This window comes from Petaurus breviceps, unplaced genomic scaffold, assembly GCF_028583685.1.
Source record: "Petaurus breviceps papuanus isolate PSGF00001 unplaced genomic scaffold, PetGlider_PUasm1.0 181, whole genome shotgun sequence".
Classification (NCBI taxonomy): domain Eukaryota; kingdom Metazoa; phylum Chordata; class Mammalia; order Diprotodontia; family Petauridae; genus Petaurus; species Petaurus breviceps.
In genome coordinates, this window is record NW_027185784.1 from 16,830,404 (window position 1) to 16,854,838 (window position 24,435).

Consider the following 24,435-nt stretch of genomic DNA (forward strand, 5'->3'; position numbering starts at 1 on the left):
TATTCCTTTCTTTGTAAAAGGACTTATAATCGCTATTAGCAATATTGTGGCAAACTGTAAGAAGCTATTCCCTCCACCCCAGTAACAACTTGTATATGAGATGCAGCATGGTGTGATGCATGAAAGACCTCTCTTGGAAGTCAGGAGGATCTAAATAAAAGTTCTGCTTTTGACATATGTGGTTTTAGAACCAAGAGAAAATCACTGAATGATTTAGTGCTCTGGGCTGTTCTTTTAGACTTTAATATTAACTGGTTGCTGATCTGTATAGTAGAATTTTCTTTTTCCTCAATGGGAGTTTCCTATACCAGTGTGCACAGATTTAGCTTTAAAATCAACTTGTTGGCCATATGCAAAATGTATTCATTTGGTTTCCCAAACCAAACAGTAGATCCTGTTAGTAGTGTAATTACCACTATCCTCATTTTACTAATGACTCAGTCAACTAGCATTTATTAAAAATCTACTTTGTATATGGCACTATGCTAAGCACTGGGTATGCAAAGAAAGACAAAAGACAACTGCTCAGGGAACTCATAGTCTAAGGGAGTAGACAACATGCAAACAACTATGTACAAACAAGAAAAATTCGAAATAATCAAGAAAGAGAAGGAACTAGCATCAAGGGAGATTGGGAAAAGCATCCTATAGGACTGCACCTGAGACTTGAAAGAAGCCAGCTAGTGGAGGTCAGGAGGAAGAGATGTCCAGGCTCAAATTAGGTAAATTTCAGAGAGGTAGAATATTCAAGGTTAAGCTGCCTGTGGCCAAACTTGAATTTGAAAACATCTTTTGACACCCAATTCAGAATTGTTTTCCTTTGAATTTCTGTAGAAATAGAAACAATATTCTGAATTTCTTAAGCTTTGTCTGATATTAGAAAAATTGAAGTAAATTATTTTAACATATGGCATCTTTAAGATTGATAGTATATCAATCTTATATATATCATTCTACATATATAGTATACAACCTAGTGTATTCTAGTATATTTTCCATTATGAATTAGAATTCACTGTATGGAAATTCTTCCCTTTTTTAATCCCTTAAATGGCCACAGTAACCTATTCTTTGCTAAAGAGAACAGAGGCCTGGGAAGGTCTCAAGAATCAGGCCTTGGTCATATAGAAGTGCTATATAAGTCATGCTAGACAACTTACAGAGGTAGCTTAGAAAGAATATTTGTTCCTTCAGGACTGTTTGAAAGAAACTATGTGACAGTTAAGTTAGTACCATTTGTTATTACTAGGGGAAAATGTTACATTAGTAGTTGGCTGTTGATACATATTGGTAGCCTTTGTTCTTCCTTGAATTGTTTCCCCCTTTTACAAGTCTTTAAAAAAAAAAAGCATAACTTTGTAATTACTAAATCCTCTTACAATCACAAAAGCAGAGAAGTGTGTATTTTTTATAATTAGGCAATATTATGCAAAATATCATTCCCAGTGAGACATTCAGCTATTGTTTGTGATAGAGCAAAGGATAAAACAAAACAAAACAAAACCTACTAACCCAAGTTCTTTGATACCCAAATGGCTAAGTAGAACTTTTGATTCCATAATGCACATTTTTCTTTTACCTTTCATTATTAGTTCTTTTCCTTGACTTATCTGATCATCTATTTATGTCACAAAAACAGCAAGAATGAGAATCCACATTTCTATGATACTTTAGACTTTCAAAAATACTTTTCTGTCACAAGCAGTCCTGGGAAATGTGGGAATTATATATTATATTATTATTCCCATTCTTTAGATGATGAAACTAAGGGTATTAGAGATGTTGTATACTTATATAGAGCTATACAACTAATTAGAGGCAGCATTTTGTGTAAGAAAGAGTATTGGCAGACTTTGGTGCTGATCATTTAGCAGGAAAGTTTTTGACAGCTTTCAGATATGAGGTCCAATTTTATCCTAAAAGGAAATATGACAGCTTGGGACCTTGGTCTGTCAGTTCAGGACTCAGTTGCATTGGCTGTTACTTCAAAAAGCATCCACCTCAGCTTCAGAACTATACAATGACACAAACTATATTTAGTTTCTTATTATTGGATGACTTTTATATGTCAAAGGATTATGTTCTGTGTCTGACTCCACCTTTGGAATTTGAATACCTTTTGTAAAAAGATTCCAAGATTATGATAGTATATCTTGAGAACAACACCCAATAAAAAGTTATGCTAACCTGGGAGTAAGGAGCCTAGGGCTCATGCCTCTGAGTCTGCCACAGAAGAACTCATGTGCTCAGGGACCTGGGACCCCAGTTTTCTCATCTGTAAAATCAGTGAATTAGACTATAAGATTTTTAAGAGCCTTTCTAGCTCCAAACTGCCTTGGAAATCTGAGGTTCCAGTTTGGCTTTTGGGATTCCCAAACATGCACTTCTCAAACTATGTTATAATTTAAGGCAGGCTGGTGTTTTGGGGTACCTGTTCAGAATGTCAGTGTGACTTATGAATATTGCATTTTTAGTATTTGCTTTTCAGCTACTCAGAAGATACATTATTTCCCAGCAATTCTCTTTAGCAATACATTGCCTCCTGAAACATGAATCCTCCTGGATAATTGACAAAAGTAACATCCTCATTTGAGACAAAATAAAATTGTGGCATATTCCATTTCTATTAGTCTAGCTATATTGCTATTATTCCAAACTAGATTCTTATAGTCTGGCCAAAAAGCTCATTCTTGCTTTTCAATATTATACTAGTTTTAAAGAATCAAAAGGCCAACAAACACCAGACCATGTCTAATTGTAGCTTAAAAAGGAGAGGGGTCCCATGTTGTCAAAGCTAATTTAAAGACTCTAGTTTTCCCCTCCAGTCTGCAAAATTCATATTCTAAAAACCCATTTCTTTTTTTTAACCCATTTGCTCTTTTTTCAGTGCTAATTCATTTCATTCAGCTTGCCCCACATGCTTCACTTTTATAGCCCCATATAAAGTGGAGTGCTCTGCCATATTGATTTAGTGGTATGTTTCAATAAATTTCCCCTGTTACAGTGCTTTCTCCACACTAGGCAGTCAAGGGGAAAAACAGACATATGTGCTGGTTAACTAATTTTAGAAGAGAAGAATTCTATTTTCTCTGTCCTTTAATGTCATAGCTGTCCCACCAATGACCTGATTCTGAGATGTATTAGGTTCCCCCTGACATATGTTGCAGGAAGTAGTGACCTGACCTTTTAAAATTTTTATTAACATTTATAAATTTGTTTTAGTGTGTTAGGTTGGAGGCAATGATTTTTCACTGGAATGGATGGGGTGACTGGTGAATAGATTGATAGCCATGTCATAGACGAAGCTGGACATTTTGTGGAATATTGCAACCCTATATTTTTAATCTTGTTCTTACCTGCTTACCGCATTTATCTCTAATATTAATAGGAGTAAAGACATTTAGGCCTTCCCTTTGAAGCATTCTTTATATATGTGAAATAGTTGCTGAGACGTTACTCATCTGCACTGGTGTGAAAAGTTTCTGTATCTGAACGTCCCTACATTGATGAAATCATAAAGCCCTACCACCACACCCCAAAGCAAATGTCTGGGGTTAAAACCATGACCCCTCAGTATATAGTTGCAAATGTTTGTTTATTGCTTTTTTTGTGGAAATAGAAAATGAAATATTAAGAACACAAACCAGGCTTATTCACACCTCAATCCTATATTCATATCATAAAAATATATAACTTTTAAAAAATAATAATTATATCTTGCTTTCATATCATGTTTTACAGTGTGTTTTCCTTATAAACCCTCTTCTATTATTATGTTTTTTAGTATGATTGATTCATTGTCTGGATAAGGAAACCGAGACAGTAAGGTTAAGTTACTTGTCCAAGTTTAAACAGATAATCAAAGTCAGAACTAGGACTCAGACCTAGAATTGTGGGCTTCAAATCCAGAACTCTTTCCACAGCTACCTCTCCTATTGCATTTCTTCTTTTTCTTGGAAATTCCTTAATTGCAGTTGTTAATTTGTGAGTGTGATATTTGAAAATAGCTTCTTGATGAGTAAGGGAAACCACCCAAATTAACTGGCTCTCTTCAGACTTCCTGTCATTTACATTAGTCCCTTTTCTTACTATCTCCACAGAATTTGAACTCTGAGTTTTAACTTTCTGAAGATAGTTGTCCTATAATGAACCCTGTGGGGAAACATAGCAGCCATTAAAGCTAACAATACTGCCTTCTTCAGGGATTACATAACTTATCATGGATAATTTTTAATATCAATTATTGTGATTGTGATGATGCTGATGGTGGTGGTGATGGCGATGGCGATGGTGGTGATGGTGATGGTGATGGCAGTGGTGGTGTTGGTGGTTGTGGTGATTATCTGCACTTTCAGCCATTCGCTGCCATTTTCAAAAGGCCTCTGAAACTTTAAGCCATCTAATATTTTTGAGTGAATATGAATTATTAGCTTCATGTCACAATTAAGTATTTGTAAATTTTATAAACAGGAAAATGAAGACATTGAGAACTTACAGTATTGTGAAAAAAAAGTTTAGCGTATCTCTTACTTTTTTATATCCAAATTTAACAATCAAACTTTTAATTATTTTTAAAGACTATTTTTATATGCAGAATTCCCAATGAAAAGATCTAATGACTATGAACCAGATAAGAGTCACCTAGAAGATAATGTATGGAAACTTTATAGTGCTATGTAAGTATGAGCTCTTTCTACATTATGTGAGTCTGGGCCAGGATTTCAAGGGACAGAGACAAAGACCCACACTCAGTTGACCTAAAGATGAGATTTATTGAAAGCATGTGAGAGAATTTAGTGGAGCTATGATGCAAAGGCTGCACATACACTCACTGCCACCCAGGGTTTCCATATTGATTCTGGTTCTTGGAAATAAAGCGGCACGTGCCATATTTCCGAGGCTCCTGCTCTGCCCAGAACTTGCAGTCTGGTGGAGCTGGGATTAACATCCAACAGTACTGAGATAGACAGAAAGATTTGGCAAGAAAACCCAGGCATCCCTGAATATTCTGCATGCGGAGCAAGTAATAGGGAGGAAGACAGAGCTTACTGGCATTTCCTTCATGCTAGGAGCTGGGCTTCCTGGACTGATACATCAGTCATCCTCACTACTTCAGTTTCCATACTTATCCCTCTTTTCTTTATCTAAACAGACATAGGTCTTGTTTAATATAATGAAATTGATTATCCTCTTAGTTTTATAGAAAGTACAGAGTAAAGTGACTCTTGAGTCAGAGACCTGGGATATAGTCTCACCTCTGATAATTCCTGCTTTTGTGGGCAAGTCTCTTGACCTCCTCTGGCTTTGGTTTCTTCATCTTTAAAAAGGCAGGAGTTGTACCATAAGGCCCCTGAAATCTCTTATGGCTCTAAATCTATTATCCTGTGATTATGGGAGGAGTTTCTTGCATCTCATCACTGGTAGAATAGAGGGGAAGATGTTCCCACCGAGAGATATATAGCTGCCATTCCCTCTGCCTCTTCTGCTCTGCACTGTTCTTGACACCTTCCCATACCCCCACCCTGGGGAGTAGTTCTTCTGCTCAGAAGTACATCCTTTCCCCCCACCTCCATACCTCTCCCTCTACCCTTTTCTTCCCCTCCCCCCCCCAAGTCATACATACATATCCTCACTCCCAGGTTCTTTCCACCCGTGATAAATGGTATGGATATATCCCCTGTTACACATTATAGCCATTAGTTCTATTATTACTAGTACCAAAGCTCTTCCTTCCTTCCTTCCTTCCTTCCTTCCTTCCTTCCTTCCTTCCTTCCTTCCTTCCTTCCTACCTTCCTTCCTTCCTCCCTTCCTTGTCACCATAGAGGAACCACTCGGTCTAATTCCTTTAATATTTTGTGGATACTACAGCTACAGGTCACACTAGTTAAGCTTCATTCTCACTACATGACTGGTTACTTAACATTTCCAATCATACATTTTCTTGGTTATAGTTTTTATTCCACCTATGCATCTAATTCATCACTGATTTAGCCTGTTTATAGATACGAGGTATCGATTTTTACCCAACATCAAGATTCCTGTCCCTTCTGACCATCAGGACTGGCTATTTGGCCATCTTTCTGCCATGCCTCTCCATGTATGCCCTGCCCCTCCTGTTTCACCTCATGCTCTGGGAGAGTGATCAGATCAGTACCACTGTTGTTTCTGGATGGGATTTGTCAGCTGCTTCCCCAGTGGATCCACTCACCATTCCTAAGACTTCCCAAACTAGAATATCATACCCCAGTTACCACCCCCTTACTTACGTGTGTCTTTTCCTTGTGTAATGTACAATCCTTGAGGGCAGAGCCTGTCTTGCTTTTGTATTTGTATCCCCAGTACTCAGCACAATATTTGGCAATAGTAAGTACTCAATAAATGCTTTTCAGTCATACAAGTTGTTCACATGGTAATGGCGTGATAATATGAGCCAGCATTTATATAGTGCATTTGCAAAGCACTTTTACAAATGTTATTTGGTCCTCACAGCAACCTTGGGAAGTGGGTGCTGGTGTTTGAAGATGAGAAAATTGAGGTGCAGGTTAAGTACCTTACGAAGGGCCACACAGCTAGAAGGAGTCTGAGGTCAAATTTGAACTTGGCTCCTGGCATTTCCTCTGGCTCCCCCCTATGCTTAGAATGCTCTTCCTCTCCTCACCATCTGCTGATTTCCATGGTTTCCTTTAAGTCTCAGCTAAAGTCCCACCTTTTAAAGGATGTCTTTCACAACCCTCATAATTCTAGTGCCTTCCCTCTGTTAATTATTTCCTATTTTATATAACTAGCTTTGCATATATTTGTTTACGTGTTGTCTTCTCCATTAGATTATAAGCTCCTTGAGGGCTGGGACTGTCTTTTGACTTTCTTTGTATCCCCAGAACTTAGAACACTACCAGTGCATAGTAGGAGCTTAATGAATGCTGCTTGATGGCATCCTGACTTCAGGTTCAACAGTGCTACTACATTCAGGTAGCTGGAGACCAACACATTGAGACTTTGGGCACAGCAGTGATATAATTCGGGGGGGGGGGGGGGGGGGGGGGGGCAGTGGGGAAAGTAGGTTTTAAAATCAGTGAAGGCATCAAGATGGAATCACCAAACTGTCTTAAATGATATAAAGCTCTTATGGGAGCAGATGAAGGCAAAATCTCAAGGGACAGATTCCTGAGAAAATCTTGGCAATGCAAGTGCTGCAAAAGCTTTTTGTTAACTACTGAAGGCAAATTCATAACCACAAGCAAGCCCATAAAATCCCTGAAAGCACAGATGAAAGTGACAGTGGATTACACATATTACAGAAGATAAACATAGACACTCGTCCCTGCCCAATGGGCTTTCAACCTAAGACAAACCGATTAAGACAAAACACACAGTAATTAAGGCATGATATGAGGAAGCTATAGAGCTGGTGGATCCCTCACACAGTCTATTTTGTATTCCCTTGCTGTACTAATTGTTTTCTTTTAAGGTGTGAATTTTTTGCAGCCCTGTTGCATAGAGATGATAAATTCCCCAATGAGGTGCAGATGCTTAACCTCATGACTCATATGCCAGTTTATGTGCCCTGCCAACGGCAGGTAACTTCTAACATTGGCACCCATTAACCCAGCTGTCTTGCTTTATTGCTGCGATGTTACAATGAATGTTCCCTGTATTTTTTTTTATGGAGTGCCTATTAGCAACACAAAGCTTGATATAAGGAACTCTTTGAGTATATGAATACAGTTCATCTTGGTGAATGAATTTAGCACTTTAATGCTATTTATTTACTCCACACTATAAAATGCAATATAATAAATAATGGGTCCCATGGGGGTGTTGGAAAACTCAGTGATCATCTTCTCAGCAGGAAGAGGAACACAACTCGAGTGCAGAAATAATGATCAAAATTTTCCAGGCTCCCTAGGATGCCATTTATATACCTGAATCTAATAAAGGAAGAATTACAATGCTTAACACAGTGCTTAGTATTTGGCATATGAATGTAATGAGACTGGGAGAGGGAAAAGACACAGTCCCATTAGCAAAAGATCCTATTAACCTCAAATTAGCAGTCTGGGCAACCAGAAGTTTTTAAAAAGCCATAGTCCTTGTCTGTAAATGCACTGTTTGTCTATGTATGAAGAAGTTAGCGAACATTAAAAGAATGCAGAACGACTTTGCAAGCACTTTACTTCTGAAAACCATTGTGACAAACTAGAACTTTTCAAGCTATTGTCAAATCTTCAGCATCTGTGGGCCCCCATTCCAACCCTGCCATGGGGCATAGATTCTGGTGGTTCATTCCAGGAAGTTGTTTAAATCAAACTCAGAAGAGACTTGTGTGTGAAATGAGTGTGTTGATGGGTCTGGCCTTACTCCAGGCTACATAGATATATGTGTATTCTATTGTACTTGAATACTAGAAACATTTCTTCTAATACTCACCAGTGTCCAAGACAACTCTAAATGCTGTCTTTAGCATACAGTGAAAGAGCTATCTAAGCTAAAGGGAAATGAAATGTATCACTGCATTTTATTATAGTAGAAGTACTTCTTTCAGCATTTGACAGTTTAGAAAGATAATTCAACCCTATGAGTTTCATTTTGGCTCAACATTTACTTATCAAACATATATGCACTCTCATTGTGACCATGATACGGGCAGGTTAGAGGCCTCTACCCCAGGTAGTCCAGATAGTGACAAAGAGACAAGATGGACCATCCTTGTCCAAAGCTTTCAGTTTATTTTTTGTGTTACATTTTCTTTAAGTTTCATATTAATATTCCATGTGTCCATAGAATCTTAGTGGTATAAACCGAATTCAGTATGTCCAAAATCTAACTCTTTGTGACTTCCCTGTTACTTTTGTAGGCATCTATCCTTCCAGTCACCCAGGCTCTGAAGGAATCAACCTTTACTCCTTACTCTCACACCTCCCCCTCCTCCCAACATCCAATCAGTAGTCAAGTCCTGTCATCTCTACCTTCATAAAATCTCTTTGATGTACCCTTTTCTTGCTTGCTTTACAGCCACCACCTTGGTTCAGGCCCTCATGTCCTCATGCCTGGACTATTGCTAGAGCCCTCTGGTTGACCTCCTTGCCTCAAGTTTTTTCCTACTACAGTCCATCCTCCATTAGTTGGAAAACTTCATTTTAAATTGATCCAAAATATTCTTCACTGTATACTAGTTTTGTTTCTTAGAGCATAAGTAGCTCACAGCCTGTTGGCCCAGACACCCACAAAACTGACAAAGTCAGACCAGCACTCAGGCAGCCCACTCCAGAGCCATAGTGGGAGACTGGGTAAGTAATGCCAATGTCCAGGCAACACAGTGCTCAGGTAGCCTACAACTGAGCCGCAGCAGGAGATCTGGCCAGAACATTACTCAGGCAGCAACTAGCGGCAACCCAAAGTCCAGGCAGCTCTGCACCCTCTGAACTACAGTAGAAGACAAAGCCTATCCAGCCCTGGTTTAGCCCATGTCTGAGTTACAGCAGTAACCACAACAGGACAAGGGGCCAGGGATTCTATCATCTGGGAAGCAAAGCACATTGGGCCATTCAGTAAACTATAGCAACATTGGTTGGGACCTGTCTAGGTCACAGGAGGGCTGAAACTATGGTTCAGAACTATGTAGGCTGAAAGAAACAATGAAAGGTCCAAAAGCCAAAGCCCATGTGGAGCCATCAGAAGCCTAAGCCAACACCCAAGATTCCTTCAAAGAATAGGAGCTGGTATCAGCACCTCATCCAGGACCAAATAAGGCATATGCACACCATTCAAAGTATGTCATCAGCCCCAATCCAGAAGCTAAACTTAGAGCTAGGAGGAAAGAGAAGATAATTCTAAATACAAAAAAGAAATACCATAGAGTGTGAGAAACCCAAGAGGTAAAAACGAAAAGGCAGCGAAAAAACTCCTCAGCAAATCCAAGTAGAGCCTCTGAGAAAACAAACGCCTGGCCACAAGGACTGTAAGAAAGGAAGAAATAAAGCAAGGGATTCAAAATACAATGTGAAATGTATTGAGACCTTGGAAGAAAAGAATGAGAAGGAGAAATTAATAGCTTAGAAGGTAGCAAACCTTACCCAAGGATTGGATTCCCTAAAAATTAGAATGGGCCAAATAGAAAGCCCTGGCTCCATGAAATATTAAAGCATAATCGAAAGATTAGGGGAGGGAGAGAAGAAAATGTAAGGTGTTTGCTATCAGACACAACTGCCCTGGAAAGCAGATGGAGCAATCATTTGTCCTATGAGATTTTTTTCTTTTTACCCTTCACCATCCTGGCCACCCTTTCTTAAATACTCATTATCTTGTCTGTTCTTAAAATAGGATACTTAGAACTGAGCAAAATACTTCAGATTTGCAGAGTACCATGGGATTACTAAGGGACATCATGTTGATGGGGTAACTGGGGTCTAGGTCAAACCAACTTGTAAAACCAATTGTGAAGTTGTAATTTGTCCTTTCCCACCCTTGAGCTCTGCCCCTTCTCCCTATCCCATACTCCACCTAGGCAACACCCTGTGACCCCTTTTGTTCTTACTTAATCTCTTCATTTCTTCCCAGGCTTGGCCCACACCCTCCTTTGTCATTGCCTTTTGTCTCCTTCAACCTGGCCCAAATCTTATCTAAACTATCTATCTGACCTTTGTCTATGCACTGAGGCCCCTCTGGTCAGGTCAGCCCTGACAATGGCAGCCCTACCCTTTAAAGGTAAAAGCATGTACCCCTCTCACTCACAGGTCCCCTAAAGGACTCTTGCCCACTGTAATGGCGTAATAATAAACTCTCAACTCTAACTCCCAGCAAGGCTGAGCTGAATTCTTTCCAGACGCCCTTGCAGGTTTCCTGGTCTTGGATGAGATAGGTTCCTGCTGAACCTGTTGGGATCCCATCCCTCATCAATGCCTTATCATGGAAATAATACTGGATTTGGAGTCAGGGAACCTAATTTTGAATCCTTAGTTCTTGTGTTTATCACATCTGTCTTCTTGAGTGACTTAGTTCCCCACTGTGGTTCACATTTTCCTCATCTGGAGAAGGAGGGAATTGAACTTAGATCCATAATGTCTCTTCAGGACTTAAATTTTATGAGCCTTATTACTGTGATTCTTAGTGATCCCTCAGGGTATTTCAGGTGTTATTTTAAACATTCTTTCCTCTAAGAAAGAAAAAAAAAATCAAGTCTCAATTTCCATTCTTGCACCAAATAAATATTCTTAGTAACAAAGTAAAATTCTGCTTCCTGGCAGTAGACTTTACATAGTTACCAAATCATTGGCTTTCACCCCTAGGCCATTTCTTTTCTAGCAAACTTTCATTTTTAAGATGTTGTCTGTGATCAAGATTTTTTTTTTTTGGGGGGGGGGGTAATAGGAACTTTTTACCAAGCATTTTTTTTTTTAAGTTTTAAGAAAAAATTCAGATAAATTGTCACTCGGGGCATTCAGTTTACTTTTCTTATGATGAGAGCAACCTTTGAATCCCCAAAACTTCTAGCTTTTGCCTTCTTCTTGTTGGCAGCCAACACTGATTTATACTGATTTATCTGCTTTACTCAGCTTGCATATTACTCTGCCCCTTTTGGTCTCCCTTTCCCCCTGGGCATCAGAGTGAGATTGGCAGGTTTGGTAATCCTGAGGCTCAGTCTCATTTTAAAATTTTGAAACACATGAATAAAAAAGGGTTTTCCATTTGCATCTTTGTAGTCCTCAGAAATTGTTGTTGAACTGAAGAACAAATGATCAGTCCCCATGCTTCAGTCATTTCGGGCTGTTGCCCATGAAATCTGTGGGCCAAGTCATCCTATCTAGGTGATTTACTGTGCTTGATGTGTTCCTTGATTTCAGCTTTAGACACTTCAGTCTTTGTCCAGGCCACATGCTGCCCTCCCCCAAGGGATGTATGTATTTGAATATCTTACATCTAGTGTTTTGTTGGTGGTGATGGTTTTCAATTAAGTTTTGTTTGTCACTTTTTTCTTTTTTGGAGAAGGAAGAGAGGCTGCTTGATATCAAGGACAGAGACTTGGCCTTAAAGCCAAAAAGACCTGCATTCAAATTCTACCTCTGGCACATACTATTTGTGTGGCACTGGACAAATCACTGAATTTTTTTAGTGTTTTGGGGAATTCTCTGACATTGTAAGTCATAGGAAAGGTACAGATCTGCAGTGATAAGGAAATTATCTGAGAATTCCTTATAACTAAAATCATGTCTAGTTCCTATCTCTTATCTTTTGCTTTTACATCCAAATGTATTTCCCATTCTCTTCCTCTCTTCTTCCATTCCTTTTAACAAAATATAGGCGAAAAAAACAAAGGAAATAAAATTCACAAAACTAAATAAGCTATCAAACAAGTTTTAAATCCTATACCTGTGGTTCTATACTTGTGAAAAGGCAGGGAGAGATGTCTTTTCATATCTTCTCTGGGGCCAACCTTGGTCATCTTTTTCATCATTCAGTTTTAATTATGTTGTTTTTTGCATTTGCAGTGCTATATTCATTGTGTATATTGTTTTCCTGGTTCTCATTACTTCACTTTATATCAGTTGATCTAAATCTTTCCTTGTTTTCCTGTATTTATTGCTTCTTATTGCCCAGTAATGTCATTATATGTTTAACCATTCGCTCAATGACTAATATTTTGGGTACTTTAAAAAAAATCACTATTATTTAAGCTTTAAACAATCAGAATGAAACGTAAATTTCCCAACAAAATTCATCTATTGAATTAATTAACATACGGAACTTAATTTTGTAGGAGGCATTGTACTGAATAGTGGAGCTACAGAGAGAAAGCAAAACCAGTCCTACTTATAAGGAGCTTACATTCTAATTAGACAACAGACACAAATCAAGATTCAGTTATCAAGATTCAAGCTGACTGTATAGAAAGTAGGGAGAAGGCATTAGCTGCTGGGGGAACCAGGACAGACCTCCTGCAAGGAGTGACTAGAGCTGATTCTAAAAGGAGGCCAGGGATTGCTGCTAAGTGATGGAGGTGAATGGGGAAAGCAGTCCAAGTATGGGGAACAGCCAGTGGGACAGGAGGCAGAAAAACAAACAAAAATGACTGGGCTTTAAAGTGTGTGGAGGGGAGTTTTGTGTAAGAAGACTAGAAAGGCAGGGAGGGGCCAGGATGTAAAGAGTGTTATTTGTTAAAGCTAATTTTATTGTTTTGTTTTTATATCCCCTATATATAACCCTATATTCCATCTTTCACTATCTCCCAGAGAGCCATGCCTGATAATAAAGTTTTTTATTTTAAAGTAAGAAGCTTTAAATGCAAATGTTTATATTTGATCCTAGAGGTGATAGTCAGTCATGCAAAATTTTTTAGTTAAGTGGCTTATTGGTAAGGCCTGTGCTTTAGGAAAAAGTATTTGGCAGCTATGGGAAGGATGAATTGGAATGTGGGAGAGAGGCTTGGGACAGAGAGTCCAATTGCCATAGTCCAGGTGCAAAATAATGAGAGCCTAAAGAAGTGGTGGCTTCAAGAGCGGAGAAAAGGGATGTATTTAAGAAATGTTGTGGAAGAAAAACTTACTAGAGCTGGCAACTGATTGAGGATAATTGGGTGATCAAGAGGGAAGAGTCCAAGAGGACACCAGCAATTTGAATACAAAGCTTTCTTTAGTTCAGGTTTTCTTCCTTGTAATTCTTTTTTCCTGTTTCCCAGATTCTTTTTTTTCCCTCATTCTTCCCCGATTGTTTTCTCTTTCTGTTAATTCTCTTTCACTTTTCTCTAATTGTATTAGAGGGCTAGACTTCATTTATTCTTATCACTCCTAATGGTTGTATTTTATTCATTTTGGCTTCATTCCTTTCATTGGTTGATAAACATATTATGTGAAGGCAACTCTCTTAGTGAATTAGATTATTTGTTAAATGCCCAGTAATATGGTTAATGGTGCTTTCTGGTTAAAGTGTAGTATAATTGCTTATCAAAGTTTCATTTACTGCTTTGAACAAAGCTTTATTTACTTCCTTATTTATTGAATTATGTAGATAAGCTGTACCTAGGTCTTCTTTAATAGTACAGCAGTGGGTTGTAAACTCAAATAGACCCTCCTTTTGGTTAGATTTAATCTCATTGAGACCAAGCTTGCTATATCATTTGGAAGCATCCTAGATAGGCTACATTAGTTCACAGCCTAAACCCAATACTAAAAAATGGGGAAATCTTAGTTAACCAATCGAAACACTCATTTGGATGAGAACTTAAGCAAGGTTCAGTAATTCTCAATTTCCCACTTTGCTTGCAAAACAGTGTAAGTACCGAATTACCCTCTTCACAGCTTATTACACTGTGTGTTCGCTCACGAGGAAATAATTTAATGCAATTTACTCCCAACTGTTTCCCCCATGCTGACCCCTTTATTAAAGGAACTGATCTCTCAAGGTAATATTTTATTTGGAAATTATTTTGTTTTCTCAGAGGTCATGAGCTTAATCAGCACACTAACAACTATAGCCCCCCTAAGCTCAGGAGTCCCCTTCTCTTTTCTTCTGGATGAATCTGGTGTCTCTTCACTAGCAGATTGAAAAAAAAAATCAAAGGGAAATCTCTTTTCATTAATAAAGGTCCCACTTCCCTGAAACCAAGGCTCATGTTAAGTTAAATACACCTCACTTGAAGCTTGAGTTTGTCACCACTCTTCATTTTGTCTTTGAAGACCTTTCTGACTTTAGATCGGCAGCCTTTCTTTCCCAGGTTTTTCCTTAGCCGTAGCATACATCGCATAGTATATAACCTTCCATTCTTTTCTTTCTTCTTCTCGCCCTCCTCCCACTCCTCTAACTCTTCTTTTATTCTCCTGGTCTTTGTGCCAGTTTTTTTATCTTACTCCTGAGCCCCCTTCTCTTATGCCTCAGACACAGCTGGTTGAACCTCATTTATTCCCATTCTGCCCTTGTTTGAGCTTAGTGTGCCCCAACCTGGGCATCCCATATCTTTAAGTTTTCTTCTTGATGACTACACAGTATACATATTCAAACTATGCTCATTTATATCTAGCTATAGATAACCAGACCAATAAACCTAATGCTTTGCACTTTAAAATTTAGAAATGATCCCTGAGTTAAAAGTATTACTAGAGCAATTTTTAAAATCTTAGGAAAACTTGATGTCTTCAAGATTTTTTAAAGCCATTTTTACCTTTTGCCACTTGGTTCGACCATGCTGTTGAGCTCCTTTTCCCCTAAGCATTTTTTATGACAACAGTTGGTATCTTAAAGCTTTCATCTTTATTACTGATTTTGATCTATAAATCCTAATATTATTGGAGCTCTGGTTACCTTTGAGATTTCTCTTACTGTGGCCTGCTACCAGAGGCCAAACGAACTAGCATGTTTCCGACCATTTTTGTCCCAGAGCTCACATCTCTGGAGGATTTTTAGCTCAGAATCTCAACTTGAATTCTTCCTTTCCCCAATCCTCTTCTCTTGGAATGGTCCAGGCATTTATTAATGGCTTTTTAAAATTATTTTATTTATTTTGTTTATTAATTATTTTTATAATATTAATTATTATATATGCTTATTTTATTTATTAATGGTCCAGGCATTTAATAAGTGGCTCATCAGAAGTTGATTTGGGGTACTGCTGCTCAAGGCAGATATCTTTTTTTCTTAGGATTTGCCACATTCTCACCCTTAGGTTTTGAGAGAGAGTCTTACAAATGTACAAACAACAAATCTTGGTGAAATCGAAATGATCTTAAGGACCTTTCCGGCTCTGACCTCCAGTTTCTGTGGTTATTGGACACTACAGGAAGACCCTTGAGAATAACCAATCTATTTCACTAACAGAATACCTGAGACTGCTTGATTTCAGAGGTGAGAAAGTATATGACAATGGAGTTCTTGGTTTAGACTGGTAAAAAGTTAAAAGAACCAAGATTCATTATAATATCATTATTCAAATTTAGGCCAAAGGACTTTGAATGCTTATTGATTTTATTGATTGGGTTTGTATAGTGTCTTTCCTCCAAAGCCTTCCTTTTCCCTCAAGTGTTCCTGGGAGGTAGGCAAGGTCTAACATTCTTTTTTTGAATGTGGAGACTCATCAATGGATAGCCCCAATTAATGATATCAATGCATAACCCCAGTCACTTCTCAGGAAAATCGTATCTTTTATCCAAAAATTGAGTTCAATTTATTGTAAATGTAATGAAGATTTAGTTTCATCTGCCACCCAAACCTCCATTCAACTAAATCACATATAGCAATTTTTGGTTTGAGTTTATCTCTTGTTTCTTGCATTCCTTTGCCTCAAATGCTAGTATTTCTCTTAAAATTCATTTAATGCAAAAGCAAACATTTTTAAACTTTCAAAGTAAAGGATATAAAGTATTGTTCTGAAATTATGGGGCCCGTGGTTCCCAAATGTTTGTCCTAATATTTTCCTCACCTTACATAAATCTCCAGGAAAGCTTTAGGAAGGAAACATATTCCCCTGATATAAGACAGGATGTAAAATGGACATAAACCAATTACTTCTTGCAATTCTTAGAGCAGTCTAAGGAATACTGACCCTTCTGACTTCATTTTCAAGCAAGAACCCTCTACCACCATACTGCAAGGAAAAATAATTGAGCCTAATTCCTAGTCAGAAGCAAATCTGGCCTTTCAAAGAATAATTGTGTTAGGACCTATGGAACAAATCACCTCTGAAACCTGCTGAGGTTGTTTGCTTAAATACTTTTAAGCGCCTTATCACTAAGGCCTCTGATGAACTTTTCACACATTAAATACATTAAAGTAAGCAAAGGGAGTGGAGAAAGCCATTAGAAAATCATTATAATAAACACCAACATTGATCTACTTCCTTTCCTCTTTGTCTCTTCCCTTCTCAAACACACTTGCTGCCCACCTCCCTGTTTCCACTAACTGCTGAGTTTATTATACTAAAAGAACCCAGCCCAGCCTGTAGCTCTGAATTCTATATTAATTTTCTTTTTAAATGGTATTTACCAGCATTTTCCTTATTCAGGATCTTAAGGGACCCTGCCACTACTGCTAGTGCCCCATTTTCATCTGGGCCTTTCAGCTTGAACCTTCTTGATGGTAAATGCTCCCTCTTCCTTATGCCTCTGTGTTTTGGTTTTAAAAATCAATCTCTGAGAAAATGGGCTTCCATCTCCCTTTCAGCCCTGTCTCCTTTGATGATTGATGTTAATTCACTAAGCTGCTGACCCAAGAAAAAAGAATTGTTTGTGCTGTTGTTTTGAATAAATAAACTTACAAAAGAATCAATGGTGCTGGCTTAGAGAAATTAGATGGCAAGAAGCAGAAAGCTGCTCTCTGTCCGTGATTCCCATGTAAACAAAAGAGGCAAAGGGCAGTTCAGTTACACAGAGACTCTGAATGACATGAACTTGCTTAGACTTTCCACAAGTCTAAAAGAAAATGTTTTGTTCCATTTGCTGCAAAGGAGCTGGCTTTGTGTCATTATTTGGAAAGAATGCTGAATTTGGAGGCAAAGAAACTGGGTTCAAATCCTGCCTTTTCATCAGTACCCGCTCATTCAGCCTGGTGAAACCCTCAAATATTTTTTTTAACAATGACCTTTATTATTGTGCTGGAAAGTTGAAGTTGGAATAAATGATGTCCCATTATGCTGCCATATTACATGCTCCCCAAATCAATGCTTGATTCATTCTTTGTTCACTCCTAAAATTAGTATAGTGCTCATAGGACCATGGGATTAAAGCATTAGAGGTCATCTAGTTCTATTGGGTCATTTTGTAGATAAGGTAAGGAACCCCAGAGAACTTAAGTGATCTGCCCCAAGTCACTCAGGTAGTCACTGTTAGAGGAGGAATTCTTTTCATTTCATTTCATTTTTCAATTAACAAGCATTTACTTTTTTTTTTCTCACTCCCACTCCCAATTTAAAAGGGGAAAAAAAAAAGAATATATGTAGTCAGGTCCCAATTCTCATTCTGCATCTGAAGCCCATCACCTCTCTTAGGAGCTATCCGCCTAGTTCATTATTAGTCTTTGGAATTGTGATTGGGCATTGCATCAATGAGAATTCTTAAATCTTTCTAAGCTGTTTGTCTTTATAATTTGTTGTTATTGTACAAATTATTCTCATTTGCTTTACTGTGTCATTGCAGAGGACACATTTGAATTTAGATTCTCTGACTCCAAATACTTTGTTCTTTCCTTGATATCAGTTGCCATTATAAAAACAATTATGTTAACTATAAGATAAAAGTTAGTTTCTTTTCATAATTTTTAACTTCAAAACTTTTAAAATTAAATTTAAAAAATTAAGTTTGAATCCAACTTTTTCCTCCCTCAATTTTCTATGAAATAATAGTTCCCATTTAAATGGCTTTCTTTTAGGTGAGCTTTTCCCAGTACCCATTGTCTTCAGATAAAAAGGACCTGATAATCCTGTTCTAATCCAGCAGAGGATTTGGCCTAAGTAATTTTTTAGACCTGGTTGCACCACCAGTGATCATGCCTTTTGCCTCCCTGTGCCATAGATTTTTAGTCCAGCCGTGACACAGAAGGCTACAGCTATAGATGGAGATAAAAGAATCAATGGTGCTGGCTTAGAGAAATTAGATGGCAAGGAGCAGAAAGCTGCTGTCTGTCAGTGATCCTCATGTAAACAAAAGAGGCAAAGGGCAGTGAGTTGCACAGAGGCTCTGTAAATGACATGAACTTCCTTTGCTTCCTTTTATCATTATATAATTGTTACTCTTTTCCAAAAGGAGAAAATGTAACATGGTTGTGAATGCAGCTAACTATGTAGTAGCTCAGATTTCTTTAGGGCTTTAAGATCTGCAGGGTCTTGCCTCACAACAACTCCAAAAAGTACATAGAGATAATAGTCTCCCTCCCAATTTTCAGCTGAAGAAACTAAAATTCACAGAAGCTGTACAGGGTCAAATGGGTAGTAAGCATTAGAACAGACCCTTGAGTTCAGATGTCAGGCATACAGCATTCCCTGCTACCTCCCAATAAGAGAGACCTAGGGTCATAGGGCAGCATCTGCCTTTAAATGAGGAACCTCTTATTGTTAAGTGTTCTAACACTTCTGACCCCTGGCCTTCGCTGCCAGAGCCAAATATGCTTATATACATGTATTGCTAACCACTCCTTTAGAGCTACCCATTAGAAAACCATATTTATTCTAAGACTAAATTATGAATATATTAGTGCCTACGCAGTCAGAATAAAGGCATAGTTCAGATTCTACCTTATGGCGATCAGCTTTAAGAAACAATTTCTAAGAGCATTCAAAAGCAGGGCATCCTTCCTTTGCCTACAGAATTGCCAGACACTAGATATGCTCAGGTGAGATAAGTCCACAGACGTTGTTGAAATTGCCCGTTCAGATTGGAGTACATCTGTACAAAAAGCATGTGTGTATGGCTTATGTGTACGTGTGAATATTTCCAGTAGTTTAATATTGAGTGTCATTCTGTTCAAAATATTTTATTATAATAAATTTTTTAAAGTTCACATACTTTTAGAATTTAGCAAAAAATTAAGAATTGAAAATCATTAGATTTTCATAAATTTATCACTTTTATCAAAGAAAGGAGGTTGATATTATTTTCATATCACAGCATTGATTCCTAAGCAAATCTTATGATTGGATTAAAGAGCTATGGGAAATACTGTCTCTGTAATTTTTCCCAGTCCATTTGGGTATTCAGGGGGATTTGTCCAGGAAAAAAAATCAAAGCTTAATTTATATTTTTCCTTAGGACAACATTTAATCTACTTAGATGATTCCCTGCATCTATTCTATTCCATGGTTTCAGCAACTATTTGTCTCCTTAGGTCCTAATTCAGGTTGTATCCTCATTCTCAACCAGGGCCTCCATTTATGATGAAAGCTGTTATAAATTTAGAGCTGGAAGGGACTTCAGAGGGCATCTAGTCCAACCTTCTCATTTTACAGATGGAGAAATTGAGGCCCAGGGTAGTTGTGACTTACCCAAGATTACCACAGTATTAAGCAACTGAGGAAGAATTTGAACCCAAATCTATTGACTGCAGAGTTGTTTTTTTCTGGTTTACTATGCTCTCTATGGCATTCACCTCAGTTGGTTTTCATAGAATGCAGTGTGCTTGTTTAATGATATATAGAGCCTGCATTATCATTTTAGAGCAGTTGTGTATATTTTATTTGGAAATAATTCCTTAGAGCAGTGTTGTTAATATGTTTTTGTTTGTGATGTGGTTGGTACAGTGATAAGATTGCTGGGCTCAGAATCAGGAAGACATGAGTTCAAATCCTGCCTCAGATACTTACTAGCTAGGTGACCTTGGGCAGTTTATTTAACCTCTCTTAGTGTCAGTGTTCTCATGAGTAAGTCCAGAGAAGGGTTGTGTGTCATTTTTGAGTTGGGTGATCATTAGTAAAGACTGATTGATTAGCTTTTGGAAACCCTTATCAAGGCCTTCTGCTATGAACAAAGAACAAACCTAATCATAGTACACACTTTGGTGTGATGGTCTCTAGTTGTAAAATACTTTAACCCACTTAATCTCATTTGGTTCTTAAAGCCTTCTTTCCAGGTATATAGTATTACCATATGTATGTGCCTAAGGCTCAGAATAGCAGTGAAGTCAGGGCTTTAAGCAGATATTCTAAGGGCACTATTTCCCATACATCACATGAGTCCTGTGCTCTTTATTTTTTTTAAAAGGTTAGGGAACATAATTTTTGCCTGGCGGTATTTCACAGCACAGCGCTTTCTCCATGATGGCTTCTAGAAAGGTTCTCTTGGAAGGAAGGGCTCAGGGAGCACAGCAAGGGCCCCGAAGCCTCAGGCCTCCCTACTGACATTGACAAATCCTTTCAGATCTTCCAGAAAGTTGATGTACTCCTGGTGCTCTAAGGCCGTGCTGAGCTCAATCAGCTTGTCTGCGAATGTGTTGTCCACTCCACGGTCAGCCAGGAAGTCCATCAAGTGGTCATACAGGGCCCAGTCCAGGGAATCTCTGTTGAGTGTGTAGTTTGTATCCTTCCAGTCAGATTCACTGGTGGGCTGAAAGCTAACTTCCTGGATGGAGAAGATGTCACTCATCCTCTTCTTCCTGTCCAACCTCATCCTCTGGATAGTGGCAGGCCAGCACAAGGGCCTTCTTGGTATATCTTCCTTCACAACCTCCACCACGAAGAAGTTTGGGGTTGATGTAAGTTCAGGCTCTTGCTGTTATTGGGTTTTCTGTCCCTCTGGTGGCATATCATTAAATGTCAGTGGGATACTGTTGTTAATATTGAATGTGACTGTGATCCTCTCACCAGCTACTCTCTGGACTGGCTTGGCTTCTGTCCCTTGCACACCCAGTTCCCAATCCCCAGACATCTTGGGGAGGGATTTATGTTTCTGGATCTTCCCCTCCTCTTTAATTTCATCTGTCAGGAATTCAGCAAAGGCCTTGTCCCCCTCCATGTGGAGCCCCCCGCACGTGCATGAACATAGACCTGGCCCGCTTCGGAGCGGCTGCAGCAGGCGGGGGAGCGTGGGCCCCTGCCCGCTGGCGACTCCTCCTCCCAGGAGGCCTCCAAAGGCACAGGGCGCAGCGTTGGGAGGGCGGCGGGGCGCAACAGCAGGGGCAGCAGCAGCAGTGGGGCCATGACCGACACACACGGAAGGGGGGTGGGAACAACAACGGAGACAGGAAGGACAGCAGGGAAGCGCAGAGCACACCGCGAGTCCTGTGCTCTTTGCAGAAGCATATCTGTTATGTAGACCCATAAGCCATTGCATCTCAGCTAGATGTTTAGGGCAATCAAAGGAAAGGGAAGTAAAAAAGTCCTGATTGAGTCAGTGCTTCCTCAGGCCTAAGATGCTAACATCTCTATAGTGAGCAGAGTCTAATGTTGTGGAGGATGAGACATGCACAGAATATGTTTCCGAACTGCCTTTCCCAAAATTCTCAAAAATAGAGTGGTTCTTAATTAGTTCCTGTACTTGTCAGATGCCAGTTTTTTTTTTTTTTATCATTAGACACAGCGGGTACCTACTATATCAGACTTGGTGTAGCAGCAAGCACCCCAAGCATCCTCAGGGTTTGCTGCCAACACAGGTTCTTAGATCTGCTTTGTTAAAGGAAAGCAACTCAAAATGGGTTAACAAGCTTACTTTAATCAGTCAAACATATATCCTTTACCTCGTTCAGGGAAAAAGGTCAGCACCCTGAACTTCAAAGTATACAGGCAGAATTATCAAGACAGAAACAGATCAAGTAGACAGATTTCCAAACTGTCCAACCATTACATCCATACCCAATCTACATCTGGGTTTCAACATCTGGGTTTTTCAAAGGGGGGGGAGGGGTGCCTCTGGACAACGGCTTTCCAGAGTTTCATCTGATCAAATCACAGAACACTTCTCAAAGTGAGCCCCAAAACAAAGCTACACATCAGGGCTGATATAGCCTGCTCCTGGCTCAGAGAATGTAACAACCTTTTGGACCCACTGGCCAATCAAAAAGTATCTACTGAAAAACAAGCCTCCCACCCTAGGCTCCAAGTGCACTTTAGCCTAGGGGCAGAGAAGATCTTTAAATTTGCATTTCTATTACACTTGGGCTACAAGGGAGTGCCTTGAAAGTCTTATCCTTTAGGTCTGAGATATGAAGGGACATAGTATATTTATCTCAAGGACCAATTCTGTACAGTTTTGTGATGTGTAGATTCCATTCTGTGGAATGGAGCATAAACATGAAAATACAAGATGTGTTCCTTTCAACTAAGTTGGTGCTCTGAGCTTGTGAACTCCTTGTCAGTCAGAGTCTGTGTTTGGGAGGGAGAAAAGTATGAGAGCAGTTGGCAAAGCCTGTGCTGCCAACTGGATCTTTTCAGATCTAGTTTTCAGAATTTTCTGTCATCTTTTGAATGTTGCACCCTCTAGAGCACTAGCCCTAGAATCAGGAGGATCTGAGTTAAAATCCGGCCCCAGACACTTAACACTTACTAGCTGTGTGACCTTGGGCAAGTCACTTAACCCCAATTGCCCTGCCTTCCCCCCTCCAAAAAAACAAAGAATGTTGTACCCTCCTACTTTTCTTTGCTCTATCTTTGTGCATCTCATCTTTGGTGCTATCCTTTCTTCCTTTGCTAGGCTTCACTGCCTTTCCTGGATATGTTTATATTATGCTTATGTTACATGGTTCTTTCCAACTGACACATTTTGTTAGTGTTATCAGACAGATTAGAGGGAATCAAATCAGTATGAATGTTGTTTCATATTCTTGCAGGTCAGCAGTCTTATTTTCAAGGATAACACTCCTTGATTGCTCTGCTAGGGGCATAATTGATCAATATCAAGTTTGCTTCTTATGCTACATCTGACTTGTTAATTTAAATCATGGTATACTGATTTTATATGCAATGTAGACTCATATCTTAGGGCATAGTACCTTAGGTGAATATTAAGCTCTCTGATCAGGCCAGCAGTGGGCAAATTTGATCAGCTAAACTACAGTGATTTTTCTGTTTTAAAAAAAATGTCAAATAAAAATTGAGTATTATTTTCTGGCATAACTCAAGAGATAAAAATAATTCTCACTAACACTCCTTTCTTTTGCCAGCCTCACATATTCCCTGCCTCATTTCCTGACTTTTGAGTCTTTCCCCTTATTCCTCCACTCCAAATACTTTAGACATTTCTTGTACAAAAACATCTTCCTCTGCTAAGTTTGTTCTCTCATTTTGTGAGATGCTTATTTGTGAGAACACTAATATATTTCCATAGGAAAAAGGAGAAAGTTTTTAACCACTCAAAGTCTAAACACATCCATTGTATTGGAAAAGCAAAGGGGGAAAAAACAACTACAACACCTTCATCGTCATCACCATAATTTTTTTCTTTTCTTTTTCATTTTTCAAATGCTTTATTAACTTCTGATTTACATCATTCATTTCTTCCAGATTTTGAGTTACAAATTTTCTCCCTGTTTTTCCCTTACCCACCACCCCAAAATACCAGTCCCACAGTATATCCCCTGCTCCAATCTGCCATCTCACATATCTTCTCCTATACCCCCTTCGATTTTTCCAGTAGGGCAGGTGGATCTCTATGCCCCAGTGTCTGTATAACTTATTTCCCAATTACATGTAAAATAGTATTAATAATAGTGTGTGTGTATGTGTATGTGTGTGTATGTATGTATGTATATATAAATATATATATATATTTATTTATTTATTTAAATATTTTATTTTAAAACTTTGAATTTCAGATTCATTCCCTTCCTCCCTTGTCACCCACCCTTACTGGGAAGATAAGCAATTCAGTATCGGTTGTACATGTGTAGCTAATGCAAAACACTACCATAGTAGATATATTGTAAAAGACTGACTATATTTCCCTCCCTCCTATCCCACCTCCCACTTGTTTTATTCTCTACTTTGATCCCATCCCTTTTCAAAAGTGGGTGCTTCCAACTTCCCTCCTCCCC

The 24,435-nt window shown here is 38.8% G+C and overlaps 1 protein-coding gene and 1 pseudogene across 4 annotated transcripts in view; one reads left to right on the forward strand and one right to left on the reverse strand.

Annotated features, from left to right (window-relative positions):
• The window catches only part of EXOC4 (exocyst complex component 4), a 1,166,755-nt gene that overhangs the window by 711,287 nt on the left and 431,033 nt on the right, over window positions 1–24,435 (forward strand). The window lies entirely within an intron of this gene.
• LOC138160612 (complement component 1 Q subcomponent-binding protein, mitochondrial pseudogene) lies at window positions 15,438–24,119 on the reverse strand (annotated as a pseudogene).